At 37.2% G+C, this 14,167-nt stretch overlaps 1 protein-coding gene and 1 long non-coding RNA gene across 2 annotated transcripts in view; both read right to left on the minus strand.

The window, feature by feature from the left end:
- LOC138170484 (desmocollin-3-like) overlaps positions 1-14,167 on the minus strand; it is a 375,256-nt gene that overhangs the window by 286,880 nt on the left and 74,209 nt on the right. The window lies entirely within an intron of this gene.
- The window catches only part of LOC138170483 (uncharacterized), a 114,835-nt gene that overhangs the window by 48,212 nt on the left and 52,456 nt on the right, over positions 1-14,167 (minus strand). The window contains exon 2 of the long non-coding RNA XR_011170636.1: positions 4,754-4,852. This is a non-coding gene — a long non-coding RNA (uncharacterized lncRNA). The remainder of the gene's footprint in view (positions 1-4,753; positions 4,853-14,167) is intronic.

The following is a 14,167-nucleotide window of genomic DNA, read 5'->3' on the forward strand; positions in this document are numbered from 1 at the left end:
GGGAGTGGTGGGGTGTTGGACGGTGGAAGCAATTGTGAAAAATCTTCATGGGAAAAATTTAGTATGGAATTATATGGTCTATAATCCCTCCTCCTGAAGAGCAAATGAAGAGAGTAATGGAGAGGAGTAGGGCAGAGATTGCAATATTTACCTGGATTTGTGAATCTTTCCAGGAGGGTGATACAGATGCCAGAGGATTCTGTATAGTTCTTTTCCAAATCTCCCCATGAATTTTTCTCAGAGGATGCATCCAATAAGCTGAAGGCTCTTCTCCAGATCTATTTACATTTCCTGGGTACCAGTGTAACACTAAAACTGTCCAACTATTGCTTTTCCCTCTTACTACATGACTGGCATACATCCTAGTCTAATATTACATACTCTTGCGATATCTTTTATATCACTTCTCTTGTGCAAGTCACCAGTGGGGATATGCTGTAGCTTTTTTATATCCATCATATTTTTCCATTATGTTTTGGGTCAAGTAAGTTTTGGAGTCTTCTGCCATCATTGTGCTCTACTGTTCCTAGTCATATAGGCTCACTGGGAGAATATTGATCTTAAAAATTACACACACACATATGTATATGCACACACATAATAGTATTTAATTTAAAAATCACATTTGTACTATTTTAATGAACTCCCTCTTACCCCCCCCCCCAAAAAAAAAAGTGGTCAGGGGGCGGCTAGGTGGCGAAGTGAGTAAAAAGCCAGCCCTGGAGTCAGGAGGACCGGAGTTCAGTTCTGGCCTCAGACACTTAACACCCACACACACACAAAAAAAAAAACTAACCATGTAACTTTGGGCAAGTTACTTTAACCCCAATTGCCCTCCAAAAGGCAAAAAAAAAAAACCAGTGATCAGATACAACAAATTTATTATGTACTAAAACCCTAGCATCAACTGGCTATAATGGAAGGAGTACTAGATTTGGAATCCAAGAACCTAGCCACTTCTTTCACTTTCTACATATGTGTGTGACCTTGGGCAACTCCTTTAATCTTCTTGGCCCTCAGTTTCCTCGAGGTATAAAATAAAGGGGTTGTTCTAGATTGCCCTTAAGGTGCCTTCTAGTTCTAATCAGCAGTCCCATGGTCATTTACTTGTCTGATACTGTTTTCTGACTGTTTCGTCCTATTTAGGAAGATGTAGAGCTGAGCTGGAAGTCCCATAGCAACAGCCCAGGTGATAGATCAGTCAGGTGGGCATAGACTCATATCCCTAGTGTCTGAGGCTCACAACTGAACCTCAATAAGTATAACAGACTGCAGTCAGTTCCTTAACTAGCTCAGACTCCTTCTTTGACCTTTCCTGAACCCGTTTTGCCTACATTTGCTTGGGGCTTGATTTGGTTTCTAAGACCACCCTCAGATCCTGTTGATTCATTGAAGTAGGTACTTCACTTGCAGGACAGAGTTAACTTTCTTATCTCTGTACCTGCTTGGATGCCATGTTGAAAGGCTAATGTCGATCTCCTCCACTTTTTGGCTTTCCTATTGCTGACTGCCTTGCTACAAAAAAAGAAAGAAAAGAAACCCACAATACCAAATGTCTGACTTTCCCTCAAACCACTAAGTGGGCAACTGGTCCCACACCATCATTAATAATAAAGCTCACCATTTCATGACATTTTAAAGTTTATAAAGTTCTTTTCATATATCATCTCATTTGATGCTTACAACAACCCTAAGAGGTATGTGCTGTTATTATCCCTATTTAATAGATGAGGAAATGAAGGCTGAGAAAGGTTAAGTGATTTGCCCAGTGTCACACAGCTAATGTCTCAGGTGAGATTCAAACTCAGAGTTTTCTGACTCCTAGTCCAGGGTTCTTTCCAATACACCATTTAATTGTTTCAGGATATAGCTAGTATCATGCACAAATTTCTGCTACCCCACTCCATAGCACACAATTTATACTAAAATGAAAGGGAATGGTTAAAATAGCTTGAATGAATAATCTATCTAGATTATCGTATTATATATTATGTCTATTGTTTCTATATAGTTCTATCTACCAGTCTCATTTTTAGAGTATCCTGTTCCAAGCTGTTGTTCCATACTTATTACACATTACTGCCCTCCATGTCATTTACAATCAGGTTTGATTGGCCTCCTTGTCATTTCTCACATGACATTGCATTTCCTATTGACCTGCATATGCCTGGAATGTACCCACTCCACATCTCCATCTTTCAGAATTACTATTTTTTTTCCAAAGCTCAGTTTGAACACCATGTCCTCCATAAGGATTTTCCTGATCCCTATCTGCTAGTGCCTCTCCTGCAACTAAAATTACTTCACTTTTATTTTGGATGTATTTTTAAAAATATATTTATATGGGTATATTATGTGTCCTCCTAATAGAAGACAAGTTCCTTGAGGACAGGTATCTCCAGCACCTACCGCAGAGTATTGCACATAGGAGTAGATTCTTAATAAAGACTTACTGGATAATTAATTATAATCCACTAATTAGCTGTCATTTGGGCAAGTCATTTTAACCTCTCTGGGATTTAGTTTCCTCATATATAAAATAAACACTTTGGACTAAATAATCTCTAGAGGTCTTTCAAATTCCCTAATGATAATTAATATTTAAATTAGTTGCAAAAAGGATGCAAACAGAAGTTATAATTTTCTTATAAAAGGCACCTGTAAAAATCTTACTAAGAAGAGAGATGGCACAATGGATAGAGCATTGGACTTGGAGTTCAAATTCTGCATTAGACACTTAAATAGCTCTATGACTCTGAAAAAGTCACTTAACCTTTTCCAGTTGCAGTTTCCTCATCTATAAAGTGGGAATAATAATAGCAATTACCTCACAGGGCTGTTGTGAGGGTCACATGAGATAATACATGTAAAATATTTTGTAAACCTTAAAGCACCATATTAAATGCTAGCTATTCTTTTTTATTATCATTAATAATAAAATATAGAATCAATCTAAAAATTTTAAAGATAAATTGTTTTGCATTTAGGAAAATATAGCTGAATTTGCACTATGTAAATGCTAGCTATTCATTTTAATGTTATTTTAATAAAATGTGCAGTCAATGCAAAAATTATAAGAAAAATGATTTTTTTGCATTCAGAAGAAAAGCAACTGAATCTATATGAAATGGTAGAATTAATTCTATATTGTTTTTTTAACAGGACTCAGTCAGCATTTTCACACAACTTACTAGCCCGGGAGATTAATCTTGCTGAAGAGTCTAGAAAGTGGCTGAAGTAGCTCTGAGCTTTGGCAAAGAATTCTTTCAAGGCAGGGTGGAGCGACCATATTCTCTATCAGATGCCACGCCTCCCTGGCGAGGACGCTGTGATTCATCCTGTGTTTGGCACAGTGTTGTTAGGAACACACCTTTGTATTTTGCAGTTGTTGGTCTTTCCTTGAATTATCTCAACCAGAGATAAAACTCACGAACTTTAGATGGAAATACCACTTCTCTACAGAAACGGGCACATGGGGGAAGTGTATGTACTGTTTATGACTTTCTAGGATTGATATCATTGATCGTCATGCAGGGTGGATCTCCCTGCACCTAAAGGACTTAACCTTTGACACTTCTCTGTGTTTGTTTTGTTCCAGACAGTATACTTTGCTTTGAAGAGTAATGCTATAGCTGTAATTAATGCATATCTCATTCCTATGCTTTTAGGAAATTACTACAAATTAGGTGATAGTCAAGTAAAGAAAAATGTTTGCAGCATAAAACAGATTGCTATGAAAACCAAAATTTTAAATTAAACAACAAAAAAAGTAGGCATAACAACCCATTGCTCAGAAATCATTTTTTTTGTGACAAAATCTTTGCTAAGGTATTAAAATACTTCCAAGTTTTGTCAATTCTACTTTTATAACATTTCTCACATCCACCCCCTTTGTTGTATGCTCACCACAAGTACTGTATCCTAAGCCCTCATTAACTTTCACTTGAACTATTACAATAGCCTTCTAAGGTCTCCCTGCCACCTACCCTTTTGGATCTAACTTCCACAAAGCTACAAAATGCATATTCCCAAGGCACAGCTCTGTTCATATCACCCTGTCTGCTCCTCAGGAAGCTTCAGTGGTTTCATCCTGACAGGAGGAGAAAATACAAAATTCTTTGCTTAGTTTTCAAGGCCTTCATAGCCTAGCCTCAGTCCAATTGTCCTACTTGCCATTCCTCATATATGTCCTTCCATCTTCTGCCTCTGTTTCTTTACCAGGCTTCCCTTCATGCCTGGAATTCAATTTCTTCTCACTCCTACTTTAGAGAATCCCTAGCTTGCTTCAAAGCTCAGCTCAAATGCAACTCCCTGGAAAACGTGTGTGTGTGTGTGTGTGTGTGTGTGTGTGTGTGTGATATAGATGTATAACTATGTGTGGATATGTATATAGACATATAATCTATATACATTCAAAAATAAATTTATGTATATTTTCCTTTATACATGTTGTTTCTTCCCAGTAAAATATAAGCATTTTGAGAACAGGGACTAGTTCATTTTTATCTTTGTAGCCCCAGGCATAGTGCCTGGTACATGGCAACAGCCTAATGAATGTGTAATGTGATAAATGAATGAATAAATGAAATTTTAGCCAATTGGTAACCCAAGAAGTATGATATTTTTAGGGAATGCCCTTTAAGATTTCTTGCCTTTTTCCTTCTTTTTATTTTGTATTTAGTTTGTGTCTAGATTTATTTTGATTTACTTAACAAATATTTATTGGGCAGTTGGCATATGCCAGACACCATACCTTGACAGGAAGAGTGAAATGAATGCTTATTTTCCATTCTGGCACCACCATAGAAGTGAAAAAACTGACCGGTCCTGCTGTATTACATTGGTATCAATCCTGCATGGAAGATGGACCAAAAGTGGTTATGTGTGCTTTGTTCAAGATAGATAAGGTGACCTAAAAGATACTTTTAAAAGTAATTGCTTTTAGATACTTAAAAGATACTTAAAAGAATTGCAAGTTAGATAGTAATTGTTCTTTCTTTCCTTTAGATAATTACCTAGCATCAGTTTACTTAATGCAAATTTAACTTCAGACCTTGGTGATTAGCTTTGCTTGCTAAAGCACTTGGAAGGAAAACTGCCCCACCCACTGTTCATGCTAGACAGCACTATAGTTTCCTTTAGTGACATCAGTGATGAAGAGATGTGACCTACTTCCAATTTTCTGGGCTGGTCCTCAGTACTTTATTCTTCTTAGAAGGTGAGAACACCTAGTCTCCCTCTCTAAAGACTTCTGAATTTCAGCTGACATTTGTTTTTTTAAGATTTTAGGATTAAGAGCAGTAAGACACTTTAGCTCTCATTATTGATTTTTTTTCCACAGATGAAAAAACTGAGGACCAAATGACTTCTCCAAGGTCATACAGGAAGTAAATAACAGAACCAAGATTGTAAAAATAGATTTTTTGAGTCCAAATCCAGGGCCTTTTATTCACTACATCACATTCCTTTCCTAGATTTAGGGAGGTAGAAAACACTTTGTTTTATTTATCCCCAACCCTGACATAGTTTATTTATCTCAAAGGTCAATTTGATATTAAGTTGTCCAAGAGAGGAAAATTTGAAGGAGTAAAACAAAAAAAAGAGGGGAGAGGGAAAGGAAGGCCATGCGTGAGGGCATGGCCCACATTATATTAGAGGGTATTGCTTGTTAACATCCTGTTGTCAAGCACTCAAATACAACTCACCAAGCACTTATTTAACACATACTGTGCCCAGAGAAATGTCCTATGAAATGAGTATACTTGCCTCCATTTTTTTTTTAATGTTAACCAATAGTCTTTCCCAAGATTCATGCTAGGAAAAATAATTCTTTGCAATTATCCCCAGGAGATAATCCATCTCAGAGCTCAAGCTCCTCCCTGTTAAGAAGTGTCCTGTCATGTTCCTGAGGTCAGGCTGAGATCAGGTGAAAGTTGTGCTTTCTGCTTGATGTGGGACAGCAGAACTTGTTTGAAAAATGTGCAGCCATTCCTCAGTGATGCAGTGGTGGTCATTTGATCTCTATAACTGTGGGTTTCATTGCTCTCCTAGAACTTTATAGTCTTTAAAACTGAATCATATTACTTTTCCAGAGATTTGTATCCATAACAAAACCTTTGTTATTCATTTTATACCCTGTGAAGTCAGGTTTAAAATGACAAACACTTCAAGCTTCAGGAAGTCTCTTATCTTGGGATGGATGAATTAATTTCATTTAACCCTGACCTCAATGTTCTCAAGAAAGATTTCTTGATTGCAGAGTAAATACTTAGAGAAAATCTGTTTACAAAGTCTAGACACCCATCTAGACACCCATTTGCCCACATTATGTAAATAATCAAGAGAATAAATTTAACAAGCCGGTTCGGTTCCATGTTTGTTTATATATGAAACAGATGCATTTGCAGCACCTTACATAAATGCATAAGGATGCTAATTTTCTAATGAATTATTTTAAATAAAAGGAATTTAAAATGTCATGCACACTTGTCCAGTCTTTTTACTTGATAATTTTTGGCAAAGTGTTTTGGAAGCTAACAATAGAAGTCATATACACAGATGACCACAGAGGCAATAAGGGTCATGTAATGGTAAGCGAATCTGAAGATCTTCCCTGTCCCTTAATGGGCCTGCCTCACTTGGAGCCCAACAAGAGAAATTTGCTTAGGGGAGAGTTGTGTGATTTGGCCAGATGAGACTCTGGGGCAGCTGTTGAGCCCCTGGCTTTGAAAACCCAGATGTTTGTGGTTCTCTCTCTGGTAACTAACACAGTATATATGTAATGGTCAGACAGCTAGAAGCCCTGTCTGTTTGTCTGTTAGTCTGTTGGATTGTAGTATTTTCTTTGTCTGTATTTTTTTGTCTGTAATTTCTGTTTGTATTTTCTGAAATTCAGGGTACTGACTTTTTCCCCTGAACTAAGTGAATGATATGTATGTATGTATGTATGTATGTATGTATGTATGTATGTATGTATATGTTTGGTTAAAATGAGATTGTTAACTCCTTTTGAGTTGCTTTCTAAAAGAAAGGCAGATCAAAGAACCTATGCTAGCAGCCATCCTGGGTAGGCTAGGAGGCTTCTTCAGTGGAAGAATTTGAACTCCGGTCCTCTGACCTGTAGCAACAGTTTTCTTTTCTGAAAAATGAAGGTGTTAGACAAGATGGCCTCAAAGTCCCTTCTAGTCTTAGGTCCATGAATCTATACGCAATACCTGTCACATATAGTCTACTGTTTCAATGCTTATAACATTCAAATACTGAAGTTAGCCAGTGAGGAAGGAGTGCATTCCCCACTCACCACTTGATTGATCAGATTCTATTCCCGAGAGCTTATCACCTTTCTGATTGAAATTGCCCTAATAAGGATATTGTTTTAGGGCAAGCTGAACTGAGTTAACAGATGGATCCTTGGCACAAACCAGTACAATGTGAAAGAACCAGGTGAGTATTTCCAAGATCTCCACAGACACTAAAATTCAGCTCCACAGTGGCATGGTGGATCTGTTCATCCTGAAATCACTGACCTGTGTGAGACCTGGACCGGAATCAGCTGATCCTGAAGCTGCCTAGAGCTGACTGGCTGGCATCTCCAGCCAGGGGTGAGCCTGAAGTGAGTTTAACTAAAATTTTTCTAACACCACATATGTAGTGCCCTTATTGTTCCACTGTAGTAGATGATTGATAGATAAATAGCAGGGGCAGGGGAGGAGAGATACAGATTGGAGAAGACAGGGGAAGGAGGTAAAGGAGGAAAGAAAAGGGGGGAAAAGGAGAGAGGCACAGAGACAGAGAGGAATGAAGGGAGAGAGAGAAAGAGAGAGAGAGACAGACAGACAGACAGACAGACAAAGAGAGACAGAGAGAGACAGAGACAGAGAGACAGAGACAGAGACAGAGAGACAGAGACAGAGAGAGAGACAGAGACAGAGAGAGAGACAGAGACAGAGAGAGAGATTTATGAAGCATTTACTGTGTGCCAGGTACTGTCCTAAGCACTGGGAATACAAATATGAGCAAGTAAGACTGTTCCTATTTTCCAAAAGCTCAATGAGGGAAGACCACACATAAGGGGAGCTGGTAAGGGGGTGTGATGTTCTCGTGATAATATGGATCTGGGCAACCTAAGTCAAAACCTCACTTAGGGGCAGCTAGATACAATAGTGTATGGAGTGCTGGGCCTGGAGTCAAGAAGACCTGAGCTCAAATCTGTCCTCAGACACTTACTAGTTGTGTGACCTTGGACAAGTCATGTATCTCTGCCTCAGTTTTCTCAGGTGTGAAATGGAAATAATGGTGGCACTTACCTCCCAGGTCATTAGGAGGATCAAATAATTTAAAATGTATAGTATAGCACCTAAAACAGATCAGGAAACAGAGGCTAAATAACTTGCCCAGAGTCACACAGCTAGTAAGTATCAAAGGTCAGATTTGAACTCTGGTTTTCCTGACTCCAGGACCAAAATTCTATCCATTGAGCCACCTACTTTCCCTGTACAAATAAGATGTGTATGGGATAAATTGGAAATAATTAAGAGAGTGTAAGTACTAGAATTAACATAGATCAAGAAAGGCTTCTTGTGGAAGGTAGAGTTTCAGCTGGGACCTGAAGGAAATCAGAGAAATCAGGAGTATAGAAGAGGAGGAAAACAATCCCAGGCATGGGGGACAGCTTGCAAAAATGCCCAGAAGATGGTACGTATGTCATGCATGAGGATAGCATCAGAAACTTTGCCATGTTCTTTACAAAAGTCTAGGTATACTAGGTCTACATTAATGTATATACACCAAATGGTATAACCTCCAAGTTATTTTTTTTGTCTTTTTTAAAATAATTTTTCTTCTAATTACATATAAAACAATCTTTAACATTCTTTTTTTAATTTTATTTTGAGTTCCAAATACTCTTCCTCCCTCCATCCCCTCTCTTTTCCCTGGGATGGCAAGGAATTTGAAATAGGTTAAACATGTGCAATCATTTTTTTTTTCTTTAAAGCAATAGGGGTTAAGTAACTTGCTCAAGGTTACACGGCCAGTTATTTCTGGGTGTGGTGCTGAGTATCCAAGCCCGGATTTGATCCAGGTCATCCCAACACTGGAGCCGGTGCTCTTACTTGCTGAGCCACCTGGCCGCCCCTAAACATGTGCAATCATTAAAAACATGTTTCCATATTAGTCACATTCTGAAAGAAAACACAGAAAAAAAAACTCAATGAAAAAAAAATAGTTTACTTCAATCTGCATTCAGACACTATCAATTCTTTCTCCAGAGGTGGAAAGCATTTTTCATCATAAATCCTTTGGAGATGTCTTAGATCTTTGTGTTACTGAGAATAACTAAGTCACTTGTAGTTAATCATTACACTACTGCTGTTAATGGCAAATAGTTGTCAAATAATAAATGCATGTTGATTGTTGACTTATTAATATAACACTAAATTTGTAAATGTATTTAAATACATTTTGTATTTAAATAAATCTTGAATGTGTCTTTGTAGATTAAAAATATTTTATATAGTTATTATAATGACACTTTCCCTGTATATTATTTCCTTCTGGATTTTCTTGCTTGATAGAAATGATAATGACTTTTACAAACTTATTTTGTATCCTTTTGTTTTGTTTTGGTTTTACTGGAGCTATTTGTCTCAATTAATTATTTTGATAATTCTCTGGCTTTTTCTAAGCAAATCACAATGTAAACAAGTATAAATAATTTTGCCTACTTTTTGTCAATATTTCTGCTTTCAATTTCTTTCTCCTATCATATTGCTATGGTTAACATGTCAGTAACAGTGGGAATAACAGCTTCTAAAAAAATAATAATAGACTTCTGATTTTAGAATTAGAGCTAGCACAGAAAAGTAACATGAAGTTAAGTGAGTTTCTCAAGATTATAGAGATAGTAGAGCAGGGTTTCTAAGCCAGGCCCTCTGATTACAAATTCAACATTCTATCCATACCTTGTACCATGATGGGAGACAGGGAGAGAGAGACAGAGAGAGACAGAGACAGAGAGAGAGAGAGACAGAGAGACAGAGACAGAGATAGAGACTGAGACAGAGACAGAGACAGAGACAGAGAGACAGAAAGAGACAGAGAGACAGAGAGAGAGAGAGACAGAGAAAGAGAGTGAGAGACAGAGAGACAGAGAGAGTGAGAGAGAGAGAGAGAGAGAGAGAGAGAGAGAGAGAGAGAGAGAGAGAGAGAAAGTTTCATTATCACCTTTATGCAGATGCTCAAAGATCTACATAATCAGCCTCAGTCTCTACCTTGGTCTTCACTCTGGCATCACCAATTTCCAGTAAGACATTCAAAACTGGAATCCTTCTAAACATCTCAAACTCAACATGTCTAAAACATGGTCATTATTTTCTCCCCAATCTTCTTTTCCAAACTTTGTTATTTCTTTTAAAGTCACAACCTTTTTCCAGTCTCTCAGGGTTATAACCTTAGGTTATTTTCCCCTCCTTACTTTCTCTCACCTTGCCTCTCCATTGACTTAACAAATCTTGTCTTTATACCTCCACAACATTTCACATCTGAACCCTTCTCTCTACTGACATGGCCACCTTTCTGCTCTAGCCTTCATTTCTCACCTGGACCACTGCAGTGGTGTCTGAATTGCTTTCCCTGCCTTAAGTCCTTCCTGACTCTAGCCCAACCTTCACATAGCTGCCAAGGTGACTTTCCTTGCTATTCTTTGACTCAATAAACTCCAGTTGCTTCCTATTGCCTCTAAAATAAAATATAAACTCTTCAGTTTACTTTGTAAAGTCCTTCACACTGGCTCCAACCTATCTTTCCAGCTGCATTGTACATCAGTCCTCTTTATGCACTCAATCTTCCAATCAAACTACCCTTCTTTCTTTTCCTCACCCAAAGGTGTTCCATTTCCTATCTCTATACCTTTGCAATAGGCATCCTCTATGCCTAGAATGTACTTTCCTCTTCACCTCTGCCTTATAGGATCCCTCTGTTCCTTTAGAGAGATCTCCTCCTACATGAATCCACCTCCTACATGAAGCCTTTCCTGATACACACTCCCTCACAGCTTTAAATATGTTCCCCCTACAACTACCTTATATCTTTTCTCCTTATATTTATTCAATGTATAGCAATAACACTACCGCAATAATAGCTTAACATTTATATGGTGCTTTAAGTTTTGCAAAGAGTTTTAAATGTTATTTTGTTTGATCCTGGTAACAAACCAGTGCCCATTTCACACATGAGGAAATTGAGGCTGAGAAAAATTAGATGAATTCCCCCAGGTCACATAACTGGTAAGTATCTGCTATTCCATTTGAACACAGGTCTTCCTAATTCCAAATTCAAGGCTCTATTCACTAAACCATCTATGCCTACAATTTCTGTCCCCCATCAGAACGTAAACTCCTTGAGGGTAGACATTGTTTCATTCTTTGTTTTTAAATCCCCAGCACCTAGCATAGTGCCTGGAATACAGTAAGCACTAATAAATGCTTATTGATGGATTGTATATACGTGTATGTATGCATACATATATGATATATATGTGTGTGTGTGTTCATGAATATGTATATTATGAGAATAGATATTCAATAAATACGAGCAGCCAAATTGGATGTTTAAAAGATGCACTTTGCACAATGCCTGGCACATAATAGATGCTTAATAAATGTTCATTGGTTGATTATATTTCACATGAAAGGGTAAAGAACATTTTAAAATATCCAAATTTTCCAGTAAAAAGAAAATTAAATGAGAAATAATGACAACAGTAAAGAAAGGAGGGGTGTCATGGGGAAAGGAAATGTAATGCCAAATGTAGAGCTTTCATCATAAGAAGGGGACTAAACTTTATGGAATTAAATGTTTGTAAAATGGGATGATAAACTATTTCATTAACTAACTTCAAGTATTTCAACGTTATACTGACTATAGAAGGTGGTGGTAGATTTCACTTCTTCCAGGCAGCATCCGGAAGAACAAGAACTAGGATACAAATAGAATCCCTATCACTCCATTTGTCTATCCTCTGTCTTAGTTTCTTGCTTTCATCACCTCTCACCTAGACTCTTAAGAGAGTCTGCAATTTGGTCTTCCTTCTTCCAATTCAATTCAATTAAACAACTATGTCTTAAGTAACCACTATAGCAAGGACACAATTGATTTATCTGTTTTATCAGGCAGATAATTTAGTTACTATGATGAACTCTTGATAAGAAAAGTGCTTTACCAATGCAAATGAGCACATCTCTGCAACCTAGAGTCCTAGAGAGTTCCCTGGGACAGTGACTTGACCAGGGTCACACTGACATGTGTATGTATGTAGCAGCAGAAGAATTTTAATTCAGTTCTTTCTGATTCTGAGACAGGCTGTCTAGGTACTACATCAAATAGCCTACAGGAGATATGATGATCCTAGAAATACAATGAGAAAAAACCAAAAGTCCCTACCTCCAAAGAACTTACATATCGCTGGGAGCTACAAAATGCATACAACCAAATAACAGGTAGCACCTCAGCTATTCTCTGAAGGAAACCAGGGATTCTATGAGAAAGAGGTGAAGAGGGAGTAATTCCAGACATGAGGAGTTGCTCAGGCAAAAACATAGAGGTAGGAGACAGGATGTCATATAAGGACAATGGCTGACAAGAATGGATAACAAGTTCATGGACAGTACCATGAAATAGGTCAAAAGCAAATTGAAAGAGGTATTTAAATGCCAGTCTAAGAGTTTTGTATTTTGTCCCAGAGACAAGAGGGAGCCAGTGAAGATTTTTGAATAGGAGGTCACATAGGAAGTCATGTGCTTTTGGATAACCAACTGTATGGAGGAAGGATTAAGGAATAGATTGTCTTGCCTTGTTCCAGTATGTCTATAAAGATTTCTTCTTTTTTTTTTTCCCCAACCATACATAATTGATTTCAGTAGGTACTGGGCTATGTAGCATTACATACAAATCTTTTAAATATTGTAAACAATATTTCTATTTTTCATATCTGAGCAATTTTTATTTTATGTTTTACTTGTTTTTATTTTTAACCCCCTCATTTTTTAATTTTAGTAAATGTTTCTTTTATTTGTTCCAATTACATATAAAGATAGTTTTCAACATTCATCTTTATAAAATTTTGAATTCCAAGTTTTTCTCTCTCCTTCCTATCCCACCATCTCAAGATGGAACACTGGTACAGACTATATACATGAGCAAACCTGTTAAACATATTTTCATTAGTCATGTTGTGAAAGAAGAAAATAGAGTAAAGGGGAAAAGTCACAATAAATGAAAATAGTATGTTTTGATCTACATTCAGACTCCATAGTTCTATTTTTGGATGTGGATAGCATTTTCTGTCATGAGTCTTTTGTAATTGTCTTGGATTGTATTAGCTGAAAATAGCTAAGCCAAGCATAGTTGATTATTGCACAATGTTATTACTGTGTACAATGTTCTGGTTCTGCTCACTTTACTCAGCATCACTTCATGCAAGTCTTTCCAGATTTTTCTGAAATCTGCCTATTCATCATTTCTTATAGCACAATAATATTCCATTACATTCATATAACACAACTTATTCAGCCATTCCTCAATTGATGGACAATTTCTAATTCTTTGCCACCAGAAAAAGAGATACTATAAATATTTTTGTAGGTACTTTTCCCTTTTTTTATGACCTCATTGGGATTCACATCTAGTAGTGGTATCGCTATATCAAAGAGTATGTCCAGTTTGGTTGCCCTTTGAGTATAGTTCCAAATCATTCTCCAGAATGGTTGGATTAGTTTGAAACTCCATCAACAATGAATTAAGGTCCCAATTTTCCCACATATTCTCCAACATTTATCATCTTACTTTTCTGTCAAACTAGCCAATTTGATAGATGTGAGGTGGTACCTCAGAGTTGTTTTGATTTTCATTTCTCTAATCAACAGTGCTTTGGAGCATTCTTTTATATGACTACAGTTAGCTTTAATTTCTTCATCTGAAAACTGCCTGATCACATCCTTTGACCTTTTCATATACTTCTACCGTGTTTCCCCGATAATAAGACCTATCCCGAAAATAAGTCTTCCCCTTACTGTGTAAGATTCCTCTAAAATAAGACCTCCCCAGAAAATAAGCCCTATTGAGATTGCTACTGTAGTGAAGGTGATCCCCTGCGCTACACGCTACATTA

Source organism: Petaurus breviceps, unplaced genomic scaffold (genome assembly GCF_028583685.1).
Source record: "Petaurus breviceps papuanus isolate PSGF00001 unplaced genomic scaffold, PetGlider_PUasm1.0 38, whole genome shotgun sequence".
In the NCBI taxonomy this organism is placed as follows: domain Eukaryota; kingdom Metazoa; phylum Chordata; class Mammalia; order Diprotodontia; family Petauridae; genus Petaurus; species Petaurus breviceps.